General features: G+C 33.9%; 2 protein-coding genes across 3 annotated transcripts in view; one reads left to right on the plus strand and one right to left on the minus strand.

Annotated features, from left to right (window-relative positions):
* The window catches only part of LOC145266536 (uncharacterized), a 182,557-nt gene extending 172,758 nt beyond the window's left edge, over window positions 1–9,799 (minus strand). The window contains exon 1 of the mRNA XM_080122302.1: window positions 9,645–9,799. The gene's annotated coding sequence lies outside the window, so the exon portion shown is untranslated. The remainder of the gene's footprint in view (window positions 1–9,644) is intronic.
* A 682-nt stretch (window positions 9,800–10,481) lies between these two features.
* Window positions 10,482–22,258, plus strand: part of LOC145266538 (C-type lectin domain family 9 member A-like) — an 81,002-nt gene continuing 69,225 nt past the window's right edge. The window contains exon 1 of one of the 2 annotated variants that reach the window (XM_080122308.1): window positions 10,482–10,600. The gene's annotated coding sequence lies outside the window, so the exon portion shown is untranslated. The remainder of the gene's footprint in view (window positions 10,601–22,258) is intronic. The other variant, XM_080122311.1, reaches the window with a different exon arrangement.

Here is a 22,258-nt window from a genome sequence, read left to right on the forward strand (position 1 = left end):
AAAAATATGAAAAATGGTCCATTACATAAAAAATAGAAAGTATAAACAGAAGTTTTAGAGGTTAGGAATTCTCGTTGTATATGGACTATTTAGAGTGATCGAAATCAGTGGTAGCAGTTCTTACTGTTCCCGTTTGTTGTTCAAGTCTTCCTCTTCTTTTAAACTCTTCCATCAATAGTATTAAATTAAATTCCAATTTTATGTCATTTTTTTTTTTTACTTTTAGAACAAAACAATTTGTCATGTTAAGAATGGCTTTCGGAATAGTCACCACCAACCTCCCCATCCTAAGAACGATGTTTGAAATAGACATCCCCAACATCCCAATGTAAAAAACGGTATTCGGAATAGACAACACTCTTTTTGAGGGACGGGTTGAAAAAGTAATTCTCCAAATTTAACCATAATAATCGTGGTCAGCATAGCTACCCGCAAATGCTAGAAAAAATAAAATAAAATTGGGAGGTGGCAGTGTCAGTAGGAGAGAAGTAGATTTTTTTATCGTGCGTGCATACAAACCGGGCAGCCAGTGAATTACAGTGTGTGATACAGATCTTTATATCTCTATAAGTACTTGTCTCCGCAAAATTTGAATGAGATTTTCTTAATCAGCATAGTGGAAAGCTATAGAGTAGAAAGTTATTTCTAATTAAAAGTAATTTTTACTGAAAATTGGGTAAAATCGCATTTTTCTTAGATGTTATAAAGTAGGCAGTAGATGGTAAGAGTTCAAACACAAGGGGACATAACTCCGAAACGAATATATTAAATTACTTGTGTCATGGCTGCAATATTTGTTGTCTATAGCGATAGACTTTTTTTTACTAAAAGCACAAAGCAGTTTTTCTACTCAGTGAATTTTCGTAATTTTTTGATATACAACTATTTTCGACACGTTAATTAAGTACGTAATATTGTTCTTGCTTAAAACAATATATTTAAAAAATTGATTTGTCGACTATATATTTTTTTTTACAAGGTGGTCACCACTTATCAAGGCCCGGAAGCCACTCAGGGATAAGGGTTATTGTGTGTACAGTACGTTAGTGTGGAGATTTAATAAAGTGTCTACTTAAGGGGGCGGTTCATCAGGAATTTGTTTATGTTGGACTTGAAGATATCCAGGTTGTAGTCAGGTGGGAAACAGGCAACCGGAACAGAGTTCCACAGGCGTGCACTTCTAAGAAAGAAACTTTGTTCATGGAATCTACGTTTTGATTTTGGCACAGATAAGGAGTGGGGAAAATTTTTGACAGTGGTTTCAGCTAGGTGGGTGTTTATCGTGAAAGATTGGCGAGGGGGGACCAGAGATTGGAGTTCAGACGAGCACCTGCCATGGTAATAACAATAAAATAAAGACAGGCTTGCAACATCTCTCCTGTGGGAGAGAGGTTGCAGGGAAGAGAAAAGGGCATCACCCACCAGGCCACGAAGCCTATTTTGTACTCTGTCAAGGCAGGATAGGCTGTTTTTAGCAGCTCCTGCCCAGATGTGGCAGCAGTACTCCATCCTTGGATGAGATTTGTTGACTATATCTTCACAAGCACTGCTGTTTATCTAAAATTTCTAGATGCTTCTTCGTTATTAGAGCGAAAATCAAAATATTGAATTTTACTAAAAAAAAAACCATAGTATCTACTTAATTGTCATATCTAAATTAGTAACATATCCAAAAATTATGAAAACCGATAAAGTAGAAAATTAATTAGTAACAAAAATAATTTTCAAAGAAAGTGCAAATTATACTTAAATAAACAGTATGAACTCAAGGGAAGTAACTGCAATATAATATAATATACTTGTTACAATTATTTGCAGATATAACTGAATCATGAAATTGTCAAAGTACATATTTTAACTAATAATATTTAACTAATTTCGACATGACAATTAAGTAGATAGTATTGATTTTTAATGAAAATTCACTTTTTTGACTTTTGATTTTCGCTCTAAGCATAAAGAAGCACCAAATTTCCCTATATAAATAAACAAAAAAATAAAGAAAAATCTGTATAATGTACTTACCCATGATGGAAGGAAAATATCATATTCCAAAAATTATGTAAATTGATCAAGTAGATTTATTTTTTAACATGAGAATCATTTTTAAGTGAATTTGTCCCTCTGTTAAGAATAGCTTTCTAAAATCTCACAAGTTTTAATCATTTGTAGTTCTTTTCCTTGTTTTCAGATGGTATTGTGATATCATCACTGTTCGTTTAGCTACAGAATTTGATATTCTTATTTAAAAATAAAACTACTTGATCAACTTATGTGATTTTTGGTGCATGATATTTTGTTTCCGTTACAGGTACATCTGTCATACAAATTCTTCTGGATTTTTGTTTTTCCAGATAAAGCACCAGGAATATAACGCTATTCATCTCCTAGGCGAGAGATGATGTAGTATAGCGATTCAATGGTTCCTTGCCAAAAAAAACACCCTGGGAAACGAACTAAATTTTGTGGCAACCCTTCGCACTGAACAGGAATTACAAACAGGAGACTTTGTTAACACTTCTTGATCTCGCTGAACTGGAATCCTGGAGATAAAACTTTCGGACTGTTGTGTTCCCCTCCTCCTATTGCTAAACTGAACTTACGAACAGGGGTCTTCTACACTAAGATTTTGCTGTGTTCATCACTCTCTCCTCTCATTTAACCTAAAGAAATGAAAAATCTTTGTCCATACACAAATGTGGACACCAAACCATATCTATGTGTGTATGTAGATGTGTGTGTGTGGTGTAATGTTATGACCCTTTAGGCTTTGATCATAGCGTAGTATCTGTTAACTGTGGCAAGCGGGGTCAATGGTCAAAACATTATTATTATTGTTATTGTATTCTTATTAATTGATTTGAGCGACAGATAGTCACTGGATCAGTTATTATGATTAGAAGAATAAACAATTAAATTGGGGAAAAAATGATTGACGTGTGAATCGCAAAAGGAATGTGAAAATAGAAAATATATGTAAACATTATTTTGGGGTTTTGAATAAACAAATAACTAGCTGTGGATTAAGTTGGTCTGAGACATGTAATTAAGTGATGTAAGAGAACATGTGATGTAGTTAGTTTTGGAGAGATTCAAAGAGTTGAGGATTGACCACCAGAGCGGACAGACGTCTAGACAGGAGTGGACAGACAGCTAGGAGCGGGCTGTATGAACAGAAAATGTAGACTAACTGCAGATCCTGTGAAAACCATTTGAGACAACTGTAATAAATTTATATAAAAATATAAAGAGTTGTTTTAATGGTTTCACAAATAAGAACAGATGTCTCAATTGGATGGTGATCGCTTCATGGTTCGTCACGGAGTAGCGGGAAGATACAGAAGAACTCTTCAAGAAAAAAGGTATGAAGCATATATTACTCTTCTTACATATGAACTGTAAAAATATCCCATGTGATAAGTCTTATACAACATGATTCAGTTTACACGTCAATATCATGTCCTCCTAGCTAAACAACATAAATACGATTTATACGTTTATTATCTGTCTGTTAAAAAAACAATATCTTACATCCACTAGATAACACATGACACGTTTTAATATATCATCTCCTCTAATATAAAACAATATACAACAGTATGTATGTGTGTGTGTGTATGTAAATATGTATGTGGGTGTATGTAGGTGTGCATATGCAGGTATGTGTATGTATATGCAAGTATGTGTGCGTATATGCAGGTATTTTATGTATGTAGGTATGTGTGTGTGTATGTAGATATAATGATTGCAGACGAGTGCCACTCCCTCAGACACATAAAGTCCATGAGCCCAAAAATGACTTGTTTTTTTTTTATTAGTCCTACCGGTGAATTCACATGCTCAAGCAGGCATGACACTGAAGAGGCATATGTGTGTATGCAGATATGTGTATATATATAGGTGTGTATGCGTGCAGATGTAGCTATATATGTGTATATGTAGGTATGTGTGTGTGTGTGTGTGTGTGTAGGTAGGTGTTTGTCTGTATAGGTGTGTGCTAGATTCTAAGGTCTTCTTGTCAAAGTCAAACCCAAGACAAGAGGCTCGATAAATTCTGTTTCTACTTGTTACTATTTTAGTACCGAACCTTTTGTCATAATTAAAAAAAAATTGATACTAATCTTGCTATGACTCGTAAGTACATAATAATGTTTTCACCTGAAATGTGTTGGTTTAAAAAAAAAATCACCAATATAAACAACAATTGGAATGAAACATAAAACACCTAAGAATGCAATTCCAATGTTTTAGATTAAGAAATTAAAGATGTTGTCTATGATTATCATGTGCTAATAGCAGACGATATCAGACTGCGACCTATTTAATGAAAAATGGTGTCTTTTTATTAAAGACAAAAATACCATTAAAATAATAAAATATTGAAATAAATAAAATAATAGCCTTGTAATGATATAAACGTTCTATTTATTTTAAAGAAGGTCATTTTTAAGTGATTTGGAGATTTTTCAATACCTGAAAATATATATATATATATATATATATATATATATATATTCCAATATATATATATTGACGTCCGTCATTTTTGGAAATGTTTCCGCAACTGCCTTCCAAAGTTTTCCAATTTTTGGTTGTTGAATTTCGGCACCAATATTTTTTTTTTAATTTTCCGCCCATCTTTTTGGTCTATTTGGATTGCATGATTTTTCTTTCCGCATTGGGTGATCCTTTTGCTTCCTTTTATGCGATCATCATCATCATTTTATATGATGATGATCCTCCTCCTCCTCCTCCTCCAATTAAGTTCATCTGTTTTTTTTTTATATGTACATATATACAATTATCGTTACACCCTCACACATTTCGGAAAAGAAAAATCGTTTATTTTTCTTTTAAATCCAGTCCCTGGACTGTACATAAGTTTTCACATATCTGGGAGTTTTTCTTGCGGTTATATATATCTCAAAATTGGTTACTGCCAGCACAAGCGCCAATGTTTCCTTTTCTATTGTTGAATAGGCCCTCTGCTGCTTGTTTAACTTCTTGAAGAAGTAACTGACAGGTCTCAATTGTCCATTGTGGTCATTTTGCGACAGCACTGCTCAGATTCCAGTTTCACTAGCATCTGTGTGGAGGCTGAATTGTTTCTCAAAATCTGGTGCCAACAGTACGGGTTCGTTACTCAACATATGTTTTATGGCCTCGAACGATTCTTGACATTCTGGTGTCCACCGAAATCTTGTTCCCTTTTGTAAGAGGTTTGTCAAGGGGGTTGCTATCCCAGAGAAATTTTGGCAGAATTTTCGATACATATCATGCCATTCCCAGGAACCTTTGGACTCCTTTTACACTTCCTGGTCTCAGATATTCCTTTATACGTTTGACTTTGATCTCACTTGGGCTAACGTGTCCATATCCTACAATATGGCCCAAGTACTGAACCTCTGCTCTTCTGAATTCACTCTTCTCCAGATTAATTGTTAAATTGGTATCATCCAACCGCTTGGGAACTTCCTCTATACTCTTCAGGTCTGCTTCCCATGTTTCATTATAGATGACGATGTCATCTATATACACACTAACATTTTGAATTCCCGCTAAGCATCTATTCATTAGGCACATAAAGGGAATTTCTCATTCAAAACGCCATGATATTGTAGTGGTATGTTCTGTCTGGCACCACAAATGCAAATGCAAGCTGTCAAAGGCACTGACCAGTATCCCTTCAGGAGGTCACACTTGGTAATAAATTTTGCCTTCCTGATCTGATCAATGCAATCTTCTATTCATGGGATTGGATAGAAATCTTCTTTGGTGACATCATTTAGTTTCCTATAATCCGTACAAAATCGAATGGATCAATTTGGTTTGTCCACCAATATGCAAGGTGATGCCTATGCACTTTGACTAGGTTCAATTATCCCATTTTCCAACATGTATTTGATTTCCCTGCATATTACCTCCCTCTTCCTGGGGTTCACTCGATATGGATGCTGTTTAATGGGGTGACTCCTCGTCAATTCGACATCATCATAGATAGCATTTGTTCTCCTAGGAACATCCGAAAATACTCCTGGAAATTGCTCTATAATCTCAGCTATGTCACCTTGTTCTTTTTTTGATAAGTGGCACAGTTTTTCTTCTAAATTCTCTAGTATTTTGGAGTTACATAATTTTATTGGGGTGTCCTTGATCAATACACTGCCATCCATCAGTGCATCTTCTTTGCGACCATTTTCACTTGCCCCATGGTTAATTCAGGTTCTTTAGTCCGTTCTACATATTTTTTTATTCGGTTTATGTGGCATAATTGTACCTTATCTCGCTGGTTAGGGATATTTACTTTATAGTTCAAGTCATCGACCTTATCTGCTATTGTATAAGAGCCCTGGAACCTGGCGTCGAATGGGGACTTTTTTGTCGGTAGGAGAATCATCACTTCCTCACCCACACTGAATTGTCTGCCCTTAGACCTTTTATTATAGATGCGTTGCATCTTTTCCTGAGACTTTCTCAAGTAGGTTTCTGCTATCTTCCTAGCGTGCTCTAAGTTTTTTCGCAAGTCCTCTACATAACTCGATACCAGCTGGGGTGATTTTTCTGGGTTATCCCATTGTTCCTTCGCCATCTTGAGTGGATTTCGCATCTCTCCTCCATAAACCAGCTCGAACGGGCTGTATCCTAGTGATTCTTGAACCAAATCTCTAGCAGCACAAAGGGTAATTCTTTATCCCAATCATCTTGCCTCTCCATGCAGTGGGCTCTCAGCACGCTTTTTAGGGTTGCATGGAATCGTTCTAAAGTGCCCTGCGACTGGTGGTGATATGGGCTTGACGTAACATGCTTTATTCCTAGCTGTCCAGTTACTCTTTTGAACAAATTTGACGTAAAATTCTTTTGGTTCAAAGATTTGTCTGTCTACCATGTGTTCGGATATTATTCTGATTATTTTTTCCTTTCTCATTGCTTCCTTGGTTTCTAATTCCAGCTTATCACTGATTTCTAGTAGTGTGCTCTTTTTCATCATCTCCAACTTTTCCAGCGACGGCTCCTCCAAAAAGTCTTCCACTACATCCATTTCTGTTCATTCTCAAGTTAGCAACAAATTTTTGTGCATGTATATTTATTTATTTGGCTGTCGAGCCCCCGATATGATTTTACTTTTGCTAGTCTCGTTGTCTACGTCCCGAAAAGAAAAACTGTGTGTAGTTCAGTTTTTCAGAGTTCCTAGATTCTGGTGTCCATATGATTTTTCTTTTCCAAGAAAATAAAGGATTCTTTCAATGATTGATCATATGCTTTTCTTTACACGTGTGGTCGATTTTTTTTTTTCTTTTTTTTTTTTTTTTTAAAGAAAATTAAAAAGAAAATTCCTGGACCAGGTTCGCATGTGACCCCCCCCCCTAGATTTCTACTTGGTATTCTCTAGGTAATTAGGAGAGAGTTAATGGAAGGTCGCGCTAATTATCATTTCGTTATTCCCTCCTCCGTTAGGCAAGATTACTTGAATGAGGTATGTCTATTCAATCTATTTGACTTGAAATGATAATTATAGGCTGATGAGTCGAACATGATCAGATCTCGTAGAAGAAGGAAAGAAAGAACAAACACATCATTATATGTGCATATATACAGCTTTCTCTCTTCTTTTTTTATTTTCACAATGTATAAAAACGGGAGAAAGAAAAATGTTCCAGCCAGTTAGCCATAGTTCAATTTGGAGGTTAGTTCACCCCTTCCCTCCTATTTCTTATTTCAAATCTGTTTTGTTTTTTTTGTTTTTCACATATGTATCGACCCTTAGATGCCCGAATGGGTTGGTCTCACAAAATACAAAATATGTTTATAGATCAGTCCAAGGGAAGTAAATCCTATATCATTTTTTTCTCTCCCCTTATTTATTTTATGTATCTATTTATTTTTAATTTTCTTTTGTCCGCTATATATATATATATATATATATATATATATATATATATATATATATATATATATATATATATATATATATATATGAATATTTATAAACATAGTTTAATGTTTTCCGTTATTTTGTGCTTGAGGAATATTCGATTATGGCATGTGTAGTTTATATAAAAATTCATTTAAGTAGTTGTCGCCTGAAATTTCGTTTTAATTTCATACTGCTGAAATTATTTCAAGTAAAGAGTATTAAAAACTATTTAAAAACAAAAAAACATGAACTGAACTTTTATTGACTTTGGTAACATTTATTTCTTGTATATTTATTTTTTCAGGTAGTCGTTTGTTGGCTTTTCTGCTAAACACTCTTACTAAATAATATCGGCGAAATATCGAAAAGCAAAGCAACAAAAACAGTTTTGAAAAATAATGAAGCTTTACTTACTTTACTAAAATAATCCGAAACAGCAAAATGGGATATTAAAAAAGTAAACACATAATTACTTTAGTTTTTTAAAGCAAAGAATCGATATAAATATGAATAAGAAGGAAATGGCGCCCTTTTCAAGCAGAACAGCTTTGTTTCAGTTTTATAGTATTGAATGGTGTAGTATTGCGCCGTTAGATTCAGGGTTATACTATTGTAATGTAAAGAACACGCAGAAAGGATTGTAATCAACTGAATTCCTTCTAGTACACTGACAAAAAAGCTTAAATAGATATATAAATAAAAATAAAAAGGTTATTTTAAAAAGACACATAATCACGTGAGCAGGATTTTTTCCTTCTTTTGACACGATAACAAGTAACGTTCTTATTTTTTATTATTTATCTATTTTCGAAAGAGTGCCACATGCAAATGGAGAAGGAAATAAACAGAGTTATGCAAAATTTGTGTCAAGAATTGTCTAAAGTTTCGACTTTTCTTTTTGGCTTTCACTTTAAAAAGAACCTGAATTTATGAGGTGAATTTAATCGACACAATATGATTCAACTCAAAAAAATAAATAAAAGCTAACGTGAATTAAGATTAAAGTTAAGGTGTTATTGTGGACCTTCACGCCTTTTAAAAAACCTTGTTAAACTTTGTGACATATTTAAATTCTATGGAGGTGAGGCGCGAACGAACACCCAATAATTTTATTATACCATATTTCTTCAAACTGAAACATAATTATCAAAGTATACTTATGCAAATAGATATGAAAAGTCTTTGTTAAAGTTTGTGCCATATTTCCATGGAGTATAGGCGCAAATGCAGACCCCACAATTTTATTATATCATCCCTATTTAAGTTAAAACATACTTATCAAAGTATTCTTATGTACATCTATATCAAAAACACTTGTAAACGTTTTTTTTTTCATTTTTTATTTCCATACTTTGGGGGCCAGGCGTGAACGCAGACCCCACAATTTTTATGAACCACCGTTCTGCCAGATCAAACATACCCATTCCTGATCCTCGATACATCTTCTATCATTATATGTAATCAGTTTTTTAAAATAGTCAACCATATAGGAGCCTATTCGTGACCAGACACACACACACACACACACACACGCACACACACAACACACACACACACACACACACACACACACACACACACAGACGTTCAGCTTTATATTATAATTCTTATATATTCTTTTTTTATGAGTGCAGTGCCGGAATAACGGGTTTTTATTTTTTAATTTTTTTTTTTTGGCGACAGCCGGCGGGGATAACAGTTTATATCAATAACAAAAGTTCTGACTCACCTTCGAAGGACCCTGTTTTTTTGTTTTTTTTTTAACATTAATTTGAGATTAACGCGTTCTCTTTTTCCCCCTTCTTTTTGTATCCTATAGTTATATTTATATATTTTCCAATATATATATTGACGTTCGTCATCTTTGGAAACGTTTTCGCAACTGCCTTCCAAAGTTTTCCGTTTTTGGTTGCTGAATTTCGGCGCCAATATTATTATTTTTTTTTTTCCTCCCCTCTTCTTGATCCATTTGGATCGGATCGCATGATTTTTTTCTTTCCAATCGGGTGATCCTTTCGCTTCCTTTTATGTGATCATCAGCATCATCCTTTTATATCATCATCATCATCATCATCATCATCATCATCATCATCATCATCCTCATCCAATTAAGTTCATCTGTTTTTTTTTTTTGTTTTTTTTTATGTACATATATACGATTATTGTTACAAGATGAAGATGACTATGTTTTATGCTTCCAAAATTCCAAAATATGGTCAACTTTTAGGAAAATCGTCACAACTTAGGATATTTAGTCTATCTTAATATGTTAATATCTGGCAATATGTTTTTACCTGGTAACACCGGATATGTCCAACTAGTTGATTAATGAATTCAAGGTGTTGTGTGTAATTAATTTAATCATCGTCTGCTAATAGCAGACGACATTCGACTGCGACCCGTTTAATGAAAAATGTTGCGTTTTTATTAAAGATAAAAATATCATTAAGATATTAAAATATTGAAATAAATAAAATAATAGCCATTTTAATTGTAATGATAAAAAAGAGACCGGCATTCATTTTATTCTTTTTTATTTTTCTGCTTTTTCATTTTCTGCGGACCTGTTCTTTTCAGCCGCCATCTTGAAGTTTCATTAAAATCGCTCACCTAAAAACACTAACATTTTTAATTAACATACTTTATAGACGTTTCTTTCTTTCTTTTTTAAATAGTTTCTAAAAAGTAAGTATTGCTTTGAAATTCTTTTGTTTCATAAAAAAAAAAAAAAAGTTTTCGGTGGATTTTCTAAATAGATCATGTTTTGTGTATAATTAGCGTTCGGGAAATCCTAACAAACGTTGCCGGGCAGTATTTCACAAACGATTTATTATTGTGTAAAAATCTTCATGTTTAATGCTTTTGTTATAATATTGAAGTTTTTGGCTTTAAGATGGCTACCATTGAAGCAAAGTTAAGCAAATAAATTATAGTTTTATAACAGATTGGTTCGATTAATAATTTAATGACCAAACAATACCGTAATAATAATATCATCATAAATCCGAAGATTCTCTTGATAGCATTGGTTACCACGGTGCTTATGTATTTTTGGTACCCCGATATTTTTCTAGTCAGAATCCTTTCTAGAAAGACATTAGGTATTTACGGGAGAGACAACACCATAAAGGGAAAGTGATTTTTGTGGAACGAACTGGACTCGAACTTGGGACACCCAGGTCGTCAGTCCATGTCGTTAAAAGCACCGTCAACAATGTAACCTAATTATTATTAATATTGTTTGATTATTAATTAAACCTAATTGTTATAAAACTATAACTAATTTGGTTAATGTTTCATTAGCAGACATCCTAAAGCTGAAATCTTCAATATAACGGTATTTTTGGTGCTTATGCACTTATGTTACCGTGCTGTTTTTTAAATAGTAATTCAAGTTTTACTATATCTTTTTTTTTTCATTAAATTGTTAGATGAAAGTACAAAGTAATTACAAAGTACCGTATATTTTTATTCAATCATAGCACACTTATTTATTTTGTCAACAAAAATATTACATTTAATAATTTTATGGTACTTAGACAATTTACGCACCATGCTGAAATAGCATTTTTATTTAGAAAGCCATTCTTAACATAGGAATGGGGCTTTATTGCTATTCTGTACTTTAAATTAACAATTTAATAAGCAAAAGAAAGATACCGTAAAAATTGAATTGAATTGAAGTTAATGTGGGTAATTGTGCACCTATGTTACCGCGCTGAAATAATAACGTTATCATTTAGAAACCCATTCTTAACACGGGGATGGTGTTTTGTAACTGTTCTGTATTTACACCTAATAATGTAATAAACAAAAATATCGTAAAAAATTGAATTTAACTTGAAAATACGATTAAAAATCTGCGCGTTAATAGCAGGTATCATAAAGCTAAAATCTTCAATATAACCGTTTTTGTTGACATGTATTTTTTGGCGCTTCCATATTATAACAACGAAAAATATTGAATTTCAAGTGAAACAAATCGTACCTATGTAATTATCAGGTCTCAAATAGTAACATATCCAAAAATTACGAAAAACAACGAGGTAGAAACATAACTATTAATGAAAAAAGAAATTTGTAAAATGAAGCGAAATCACTGTTAGAGTTACTGAAAAAAACTTAAAAAAAAAAAAAAGGGTGAGAGATAAGTTTATAAGGGAGATAATTAAGTTCTGTTGCTTACGTCACGTGATGGACGTAATTCAAAATGTCGGGCAAATTTTATTCCTCATCTAAACTTTATTGAAAACTGTTTTTCATTAATAATTATTTTTCTACCTTATCATTTTCCATAATTTTGGGATATGTTACTATTTGCAACATGGAGGAAAAATTAACTAACACGTCTATCACCCTCTTTGCCAGAAATAATACAAGATAAAAACAAGGACTTTACTGGATGTTTTCTCCGTTCTGGTTCTGTCTTGCTAAATCAAGGTGGGCTAATTTAGCTGACGATTCGGGCCGAGTATTTATCTCGTTTGTAGACATGTTAGTTGCAGAAAAAAAGCACGCATAGTTTGATAATTAATCAACTGTTCAATTTCCATTAACTGGCATGATAAAATTTTCAGGTCCAAATCAAACTTTCTTAGCAGCTGGAATAATGTTGTCAGATGTATTTGTTTCTGATGAATTTAAAGAGAAATTTAGATTAACATCGATTAACCATGTCCCCATTCTCTTCTGTTCGGCTTGGCATGGGTCTCTGATAGTATAGATGAAACAATCTCCTTAGATAGTAATGCCTGATTACATGTGTTTGATGACTTTAATGTCCACCATAAAAATTGGCTTAGTTTCTCAGATTAGACTGATGCAGCTGGACGCTCTACTTGTAGCTTCTGTATAACTATTCCCTCACACAGACAGATAGTGACTACCAGCAAGTTTCACTTCTAGACCTATTCCTTACCACAATACCTGAAGATTGTGTAACTAATGCCCAATGTCTACTCTGAAATGCAGACCACCTAGTGGTATCAGTAGACATTGTACTCAAACCCCAACCCCAAGTGAGGAGCCATTGCTCAAAATTACAAGATACTACAAAAGGGCTGAGTGGGAAGCCATCAAAGAACTTATCAGAGATGCCCCATGGACCAATATCTTTTCTCTCCCTGCTGAACAGTGCGCCAATGAGATAACTTGTGCAAAGTGTGCATTAAAGCACATGTCCCCACACACAAGTATTATAGCAAGCCCCACTCACTCTCATGGTTTACTGCAGATTGTGCAGCTTCCACTGCACAAAGCCAGCATGCACTCTGCTGGTTTGTATGCCATAAGTCAAATGCTAGAAAGTAATAGAGAGTAATAACCACAGCCAAAAGAAGGTTTGCTGAAATAACCAGGGAATGCATAGAATCACAGAAGATAGGAACTCATGATTTCTGAAAAAATTATAATAGCAAAGGGCAATCAGTAATTCCCCTACTATCCAACAACTAGAAGGTTGCATGCACGGCAACCGAAAAAGCGGAACTGCTTGCTTGGAGATTCACCTCAAACTCCACCCTAGAGCCAACAAACAACTCCCTCCCAAATTTCCCTATGCAGACGAAAGCCACAATTGATGATTTGAAAATCACTCCTTCTCATGTCCGCGATATCATAAAAAACTTAAGACACCTCTTATCCTTGCTGTACTAATTAAGAAATGCTCAGCTTAGTTAGCCCCCATACTTTCCAAACTTTACAACAAATGCCTTGCTGAATCCTGCTTCTCTAATAGCTGGAAGATGGCGTCTGTGGTACTAGTGTACAAGAATTCTGGTGAAAGGACCGACCCTTTCAATTATTATCCTCTCAGTTTCCCCCCCCCCTCTTCACTAAAATCTTTGAGATTCTAATCAATCAAGCGCTAGTCCACCACCTTGCAAAAGCTAATCTTCTTTCTGACAAACAGTACGGATTTAGGCAATGTCGTTCTACTGCAGATATTTTAACAGTTATCTCTGAACGCATATAATATGCACTGGATAAGGCGGTGAAGCCAGGACTGTAGTCCTCAATATATCTAAGGCCTTTGACAAAGTCTGGCATGAAGGGCTGCTAATGAAAATTAAATCATATGGACGAATGCTACATATAATTAGATCCTTCTTAGACAATAGAACCATCTAGGTTGCTATTGATGGACGTTCATCCAAGCAGCATAACATTAAAGTGAAAGTGCCTCAGGGGTCGATCCTTGGATCACTATTATTCCTGATATTCATCAATGACCTCCCCAATAATATTGTGTCCAAGATGGGTATATTTGCTGATGATATAATGCTCTATAACATGCATGAAGGAAGAACAGATGTACGCAAATCCAAGACAATAGCTGAATCCTTAGAAAATGACCTTTAGACTCTAGTGGAATGGGGACATAAATTCTAATAAGATTAAGCTGCTCTCCTTTAACAATTACAAGAAGCCTCTCCAACCACCGATATCCATGACAAATAACTCCCTACTGCAAAATTCTTCTTTCAAACACCTTTGCTTAACATTCACAGGAAACATGAACTGGAACAAATACATTGAGGACATTGCAAAGGCTGCTGCAAGGAAAGTGAACTCGAAAACTACTCACACCTAAGAGTATCCTGTATCTCTACAAGGCCACCGTACGCCTATGTATGGAGTATTGTTGCCACATCTTGGCTGGTGCATCTACCACTAGTCTCTCTTAATGTCCAAAATATTTCATCTGATGATGCTAGGAGAAATATAGCCACTCAATTTCTCCATGGCCGTCTCTATCCTGATTCTTTTTACCATAAAAAATGCTTGCGAGTTCCTTGCGCGAAGGAGACATTTTGAAAAGTTTTATTATTTTTTTCCTTTTTAGGAAAACGATCAAATTCAAAACGAAATATCTTAATACAATTCAACCTTTATATCGATCGTCGTTAGGCGAAAATATAATTGAAAACGAGGTGTAGAAGGGTAGAAGAGAAATCCTTCCAGACAGAGGAATTTTTTTTATTTTATATTTAGCAGAAATACGATGGATTAATCAATTTAAATCTATCACAACACGACAGAAACAAAATAGGAAGAGAAAAATGATTATCAACGAACTACTGTACCGTAATAATCATTATTTTTTAAATTCTTTGCACATCCATGTTTTTTATTTATATTTATTTCTTTTTACATAGGCATCACCACTTATCAAGGCCCAGAGGCCACTTGAGGATAAGGGTTAAAGAGTGTACAGTAGTCAATCGGACAATATAGTAATTGTTAGTAATGGAAATTTGGTAAATTTGTTAACTTAAGTGGAACGGCTCATCAAGAACTTGTTTACGTTGGAATTGAAGACAACCATATTGTAGTCAGTTGGAAAGCAGGAAAACGGAAAACAGTTCCACAGGCGTGCAGTTCTAAGAAAGAAGCTTTGTTCATGGAATCTACGTTTAGGTTTAGACACAGATAAAAAGTGGGGGAAATTATTGATAGTGGTTTCAGCTAGACGAGTGTTTCTCGTGAAAGTTTGGCGAGGGGGGGAACCATAGATTTGAGCTAAGACGAGCACTTCCCATGGAAATAACAATAAAGCAGAGACAAACTTGTGCAACATCTCTTCTGTGCGAAAGAGGTTGTAGGGAAGAGAAAAGAGCATCCCCTACGAGGCTACGAAGTCTTTTTGAACTATAAAAGCAGGATAAATCCTTTCTAGCAGCTCCTGCCCAGATGTGGTAACAGTACTCCATCCTTGGATGTACCTGGGTCTTATATAGATAGATAATTTTATACAATAATATTGCAAAAAAATCATTAATAATTTATCTTGCAATAAAACTATCAAGGAATTGTATAACTCTTATCTAGAAAAAAAAAAAAACTATAAAGAAATTGGCTATCATTTATTTACAAAAAAGGCTATAAGGAATTTTACACTTAATTTAGCCGCAATAAAATTTTAGGTACTGATGCACTTATTGATCCGTGCCGAAATAATAACGTTATTATTTAGAAAGCCATTCTTAACATGGGGAGGGGAGGGTGTTTTGTACCTATTCTGTAGTTTACCCTTACAATTTAATAAAAACAGATATCATAAAACTTTAATTAAACTTGAAAATACGATTTAAAAAATAGTGCGGATTAATAAGTGCACTAGCACCAAATTTTATAGTCTTGATTTAGCAAAAAGCCGCAAAAAAAAAATTATAATATTGATTTAACAAAATAGCTATGTGAAAAATTAACTAACACAGCAATCGCCCTCTTTGCCAGCAGTAACCTGAGATAAAAACAAGGACTTATCTGCTGGATGTTTTCTCTGTTCTGGTTTCGTCTTGCTAAATCAAGGTGGAGTAATTTAACTGGCAATTCAAGCTGGGTAGTTATGTCATTTGTAGACATCTTAGTTTGAGAAAAAGAAGCATGAATAAACATTTTGTTAATTAATCAATTGTTCGATTTCCATTAACTGGCATAATAATATTTTTTAAAGACATATAACTCCCGCCAACTCCAGAGAGTTCATATTTGTTCTTCAATCCTATTGTTGATTAGATGATTAAAGAGAACTATAATTCAGTTACAAATGCAAGACCAATAAATGAGCTGCCAGTCGGTCTAAAAACTTGTTAGCAACTTACTATAAAGTCAAAATTCCCGCCAAAGGTGAAATCCCTGTCTTCCAGTGGAAGTTATAACATCAACCAATCAGGAATCCTGTCTTATCCGTGTTATTTCTGACACACACCAATTATGTGGGTACCACTTGTTTTATTCAAAATTCAATATATTTTTTTGTTATTATAAGATAGAAGGATTGTATTTTTTTATTAAAAAAATGTAGTAGGCAGGCAGACTCGAACCTGTGACTCGAAGGCCAAAAAGAAAGTGGAAGTGTGTGGAAGTGTGTTAGTTGAGCAAAAAAAAAAGGAAAATTGCGAGCGCAAAAAAAAAAGAAAGAAAAATAGGAGTAGTAAGCAGACTCAAACCCATAACGTGTCAGAGAAAAAAGAAGTGAAAAAAACACTGTCTTACCGATGTGCCTATCGTAGTTGTGATGTCACCGGTGGTCAAAATAGCACCCTTTTATACGACGTGGTGGGCACAAGAGTTGAATGACTTGCAAAAAATGTCAGCAAAAAAAACGACCCTCCCTGTAGAAAACTGCCCAGTTAAGGGTGAAGGAATTAATGTTTTTGGCCAATTTTTTATATTTGTCATCCGAAGGGTCGAGCGTCAAAATGATATCAATCTCGTGAAAATCCATTGCCCCTGCAAAAGTTTTTGTAAAACATACAAACATACATACATACATTCATGCATTTAAACAGACAGATGAGATTTATATTATAGATTAAGATTTATTGAAATTAAAAAAAAAAAGGTACTTATGCACTTATGTTACCGCACTGAAATAATAACATTATTTAGAAAGCTATTCTTAACATGGCGAGGGGAGGGTGTTTTGTAATTATTCTTTACTTTCACCTAACAATTTAATAAACAAAAGACAGTAAGACTCAAATTTAATTTGTAAATACTATTTTAAAAACGTAGCACAATAACATACATAAGGGTATAAGCATAAAAAAAAAATATTTTGGGAATATTCTGTATTGGATAGGTTTCTTCACGATGTTTGATTTTAGTCTGACAAGCCCGCAACAAGCATAAGGGGGGAGGGGACTACTTTGCTTGAAGAAAGCCGAAAATCTCCCCTGCTAAATTTTGCCTTTTACCACATTTTGCATCCATCTTCATTTGCCAATATTAAATTGGATCTTTCTACGGAACAGTGTCCATATCAACATGAATGGTTCCAATTTATGCAGCCGTCACCAAACAGTCAATTAAATGAAATAACTTTACCCTGACTTAAGATTAGCATCAATTATCCTCCCACCTATCGATGCTGACAATAGTTTTACTAATTTTCCTGCAAGTCAAGAGTTCAACCTAACAAAAAAAATTTAAAAAATGCAGAAATATCTTTATGATATACATGTCCATCATGAAACAAAAATGTCATATTCTAAAAATCACGTAAATTAATCAAGTATTTTTTTTTTAATTAACAAAATAAAATTTTATGAAGAAGCGAGACATTGTGTCTTGATCCGCCATGTTTTATAAATAAGTTGGAGACAACTCAATTCGAACTACCGAGATCAAAATCAGCCTTATAATGGCTTCGATTTTTACCATTCTCTCCTTGACGGAATGCTCATTACTGATTCTTCATGAATCGTCGTCATTCACTCTGGTTCTGTGCCATTCTGAGCGACTCAGCCATGCTAATGTCTGCAATGTCCTTCATGCCGTCTGACATTCTTGTTTTTGATCTTCCATGTCCTCTTCTGTTAGGGGTTGTACCAAAGAGCAAATCTTTTGTTAGGCCGTCTATTCTGGCCACATTCCCCCAAAATTGCAATTGCCTGTCAGTGATGTTGCCCAGCATTCTTCGGCATGGTCCAATCTTCTCCAGAACCCATTCATTTGTACATTTGTCAACCCAACTTACACAAACAAGTTTATGGTAGCACTACAATTCAACAGCAGCAATTTTCCTCTTCTCCACTTTCTTTCTTTCTTCCATTAAAATCTGTCAAAAAAAAAAGATTTTCTGTATATATAAAAAAAACTACTTGATCAATTTGTGATTTTTGGAATATGATATTTTCTTCCTGTTACAGATTTTTCTGTATTTTAAAAAAAAAATAGGTTGAACTAGGTGTATCTTTTTTTACGTTTCTTCTGAATAAAAAACGAAAATCAAAATGTTGAATTTTATTAAAACCAGTATTATCTTCTTAATTGTAATGTCGAAATTAGTAAAATATCCAAAAATTACGAAAAATAATAAAGTAAAAAATTAATCTATATCCATACAAAGTTGAGTTTTTTGTTGCACTGACATTCATATTAAAAACCTACATTTTCTATGTAATAATTAAAAAAAAATTAAATTCTTAATATATTTAGTCATGTAAGCGACTTCATGAAAGTTAACTAATTTGCATATTCTTTGAAAAACAAACTTTAATTTTTTTTTTTACATAGGCATCACCACATTATCAAGGCCAAGAGGCCACTCAAGGATAAGGGTTACAGAGTGTACAGTAGAGATTGGACAATATAGTAATCATTAGTAATGAAAATTTGATAAATTTGATAACTTATATGGAACGGCTCATCAAGAACTTATTTACGTTGGACTTGAACACAACCACATTGTAGTCAGCCGGAAAGCAGGAAAACGGAAGACAATTCCACAGGCGTGCAGTTCTAAGAAAGAAGCTTTGTTCATGGAATCTACGTTTAGGTTTAGGCACAGATAAAGAGTGGGGGGAATTAATTATTCATTTTTATGATTTCTTATTGAATGATGGATTTCATGTAACTAATATGCTCAATTCTATTTATGCATATTTTCTATGTGCATAATTGTGTACGAGAAAGTTCTAGCACACTGGTTGAAATACTCTTAAGGTGTAATGTAGAAAAAAATGAGAGTTTCTCCATTCTTTTGACACAGCCTGTTCTTCATAGGTTCATACACATTACCACCTGTACGAAACAGCCTCTTACTCTTCATAAAGGTGATGCGCTTAAATATTTTAAAGCCAGTTTACTCAACAGTGGTAAAGTGTCCTGTGTCTTTGTCTACCACTGAAATTGATCATCACCTCTTGTGAGTACTGGTAAAGCTACATAATGATCAAGTTCTTTTGTGCACTTAAGCATAAGGGATTTGCTCCTTTTGTGTACATTGTAATTCTTGTATTTCTATTGTAGCTGCAGTCTCCAGGTTTAACTCAGCTTCTATCTGCTCTAAATTTTGATTTGTTACAGTAGGCTTATTTGAAGTTAATTCATCAAACTGGTTCAAAAGAGATACGGTTTTACTTTTACTTTGATCTTCTTGACTCTCAACTGAGCTTGAAGAAGTGTATCCTGCTGATTCTGCTTCATCATCATCATCAGTAGAAAGTAGCAGATGCAGCATCCAATCCTTAATAGTGTTTTCCATGTCATTTTTTTGCAATTTAAATTTGAATCGTGGCTCTAGGAAAGTAGACACACACAAGTTTTTTTTTTTTTTTCATCATTTAGATAGAATGAAAATCTTGTTTCCATTGATTCATTGAATTGTTCAACAACGGTAAGGATTCCACTAAAGTCAGAGATATCAGAATTAGATTGGGCAACTTTTGAAAGAAATAACCTCAAAGCTAAAATTTTGAAGCCAGTTTACTCAGAAGTGGTAAGGTCTCCTGTGTTTTCTTCCACCATTAAAATTGATCATCACCTCTTGCAAATAGTGGTAAAGCTACATAATGATCAAGTTCTTTTGTGCACTTAAGCATAAGGGATTTACATTTATTGAGTTTAGAAAGTGCTTCTAATTAGTGTTGTACTTGATGTTGCAATCTGCAGGTTTAACTCAGCCTCTACCTTAAGAATATTTTTACTTTGCTACTGTAATGTGATAGGCTAACTTGATGGATTATAAGATGAAACAAGAGAAGCAGCAAACCAATTAAAAAAGGTTCCAGATCATCTAGAGTAATTCTACAAAAGTCATTATGACTTGTTGCACCATCGAGGAGTGGATATTTGTCATAGAGTAGTACTTTCAGTTGAATTCCGATTTCAGATCCGTCAGTTTCTTTTGGGACACCCTGTACAATAATTAGCATATCTGCGCTTTATCATCTATAAGTAATTGGTATACAATCATTTGGCACCTATTTTAGAATGTCGGCCAAATAAATAGTGTACTTTGAACATCATAAGTTCAATCAATCAATAAATCAATCAATCAATAAGGGTTTTATCACTCAATGAGGAGCCTGTCCCTGGACTTTAGCCATCTAACTCTGTCTCAAGCTGTCTGCTGTCATGTGGGACCCATGTGTTGTATCAGGTCGTCCCTCCATCTCGTTCTTGGTCTTCCCTTTGGCCTCTTATGTTCACGAGATGTCCATTCCGTTGTCCTGATAGGTCATCTGTTGTCATGTTGTCTGGCTACATGCTCTGCCCATCTGTTTTGCTGGCATCATAAGTTACTATATCTTAAATTGCAATGTAATTTTAAAACTACAACTTGAATATGTATTGGATTCTTTGGACTATTGTTCTTATCTTGAGTATCCACAAGGTTCATGGCATAATGGATAAAGCACTTGGTAAATTCAGTTGTAACACTCTTCTGGTGGTTAAAGCTTAAATCCTCAGTGCGGACTCAGAATACAGTTGCAAATTACTTAGGACTTCTATTCAGTCATGGCTGCTGGAATGAAAACATGCTAATCCCGTGAATTAAATAAAGGGTCTCATCAAAATTTTGTGCAGATTGTTGAGTTCGACCTTATGAAAGTTACAGGGTTCGCACTAGCTTTAAAAATCCTTGAATTTTAACTTTCACCTTGAAAAGGCCTTATTTCTATTATTACTTTGAAAAATTCTTGAAAATATGGAAAATTTCTTAAAAAGACCTTTAAAATCATATTCTTTATGTCCAGTAAAAATGTGTTGCAATATTAAAAATAAAATCAAAATACTATTAAACTATTTTTTAAGAATTAATAAAAATACCGTTAAAATATATTTTTAAATATTGGAAATAAATCAAAATTACATCATATTATTGTGGATACAAGAGTTTAATCCCTTGATCACAAAACTATCTGATGTTTTCCATATATTAGTTGAGTAGTTTCAGGATAAAGGGGTGTAACTCTTGTATACACAATATCGGAAATTCAAAATTTAAAAGTGAAACAAACACAGTGTAGACCAATCTACAATGAGAAAATTAACATTGGTTGAACAAATATAAGTGAGTCAGGGAATGTAAATATGATTATCGACAGGCATATTGTTTTGTATGTAAGTGAAATGACTTTTCCTGTTGTCAGTTATTAAGTTTTTTTTCAGTTTATTATGTCATTGTTTATATATCAAGTTTTGTTTTGAAAACTTGAATTTTGTCTGGAAAAGGTCTTATAAAACTTTGAAAATGGACATTGAAAATTTGTATGAAACCTGGGTTACTTTGGCCAAAACATGAAAATAATATTCAAGATTATAACAGTAGTGCAAATAATACAAATGATTAATCCTCATTTCAGAAATGGAATCTCTGTAGAAAGTGAATCCAATTTGCTTAACTTTCATGAATTGAATGCTGATGAATTAATTAAATTCTGAAAACGTACACATCCCATTGAATTTAGAGGAAGCCTAAAAACATGCAACTGAGATTTATTGTTGAAGTGCATCAAGTGTGTGTTTGCATTTGTGTTTGAAGGGGAATGCATTTCTGGTAAAGAGCTTTTATTGGCTGCAAACTAGAAGTACAAAGATAGCCTTCTG

This window comes from Euprymna scolopes, chromosome 41, assembly GCF_053919585.1.
Source record: "Euprymna scolopes isolate OS-2025 chromosome 41, ASM5391958v1, whole genome shotgun sequence".
In the NCBI taxonomy this organism is placed as follows: Eukaryota; Metazoa; Mollusca; class Cephalopoda; order Sepiida; family Sepiolidae; genus Euprymna; species Euprymna scolopes.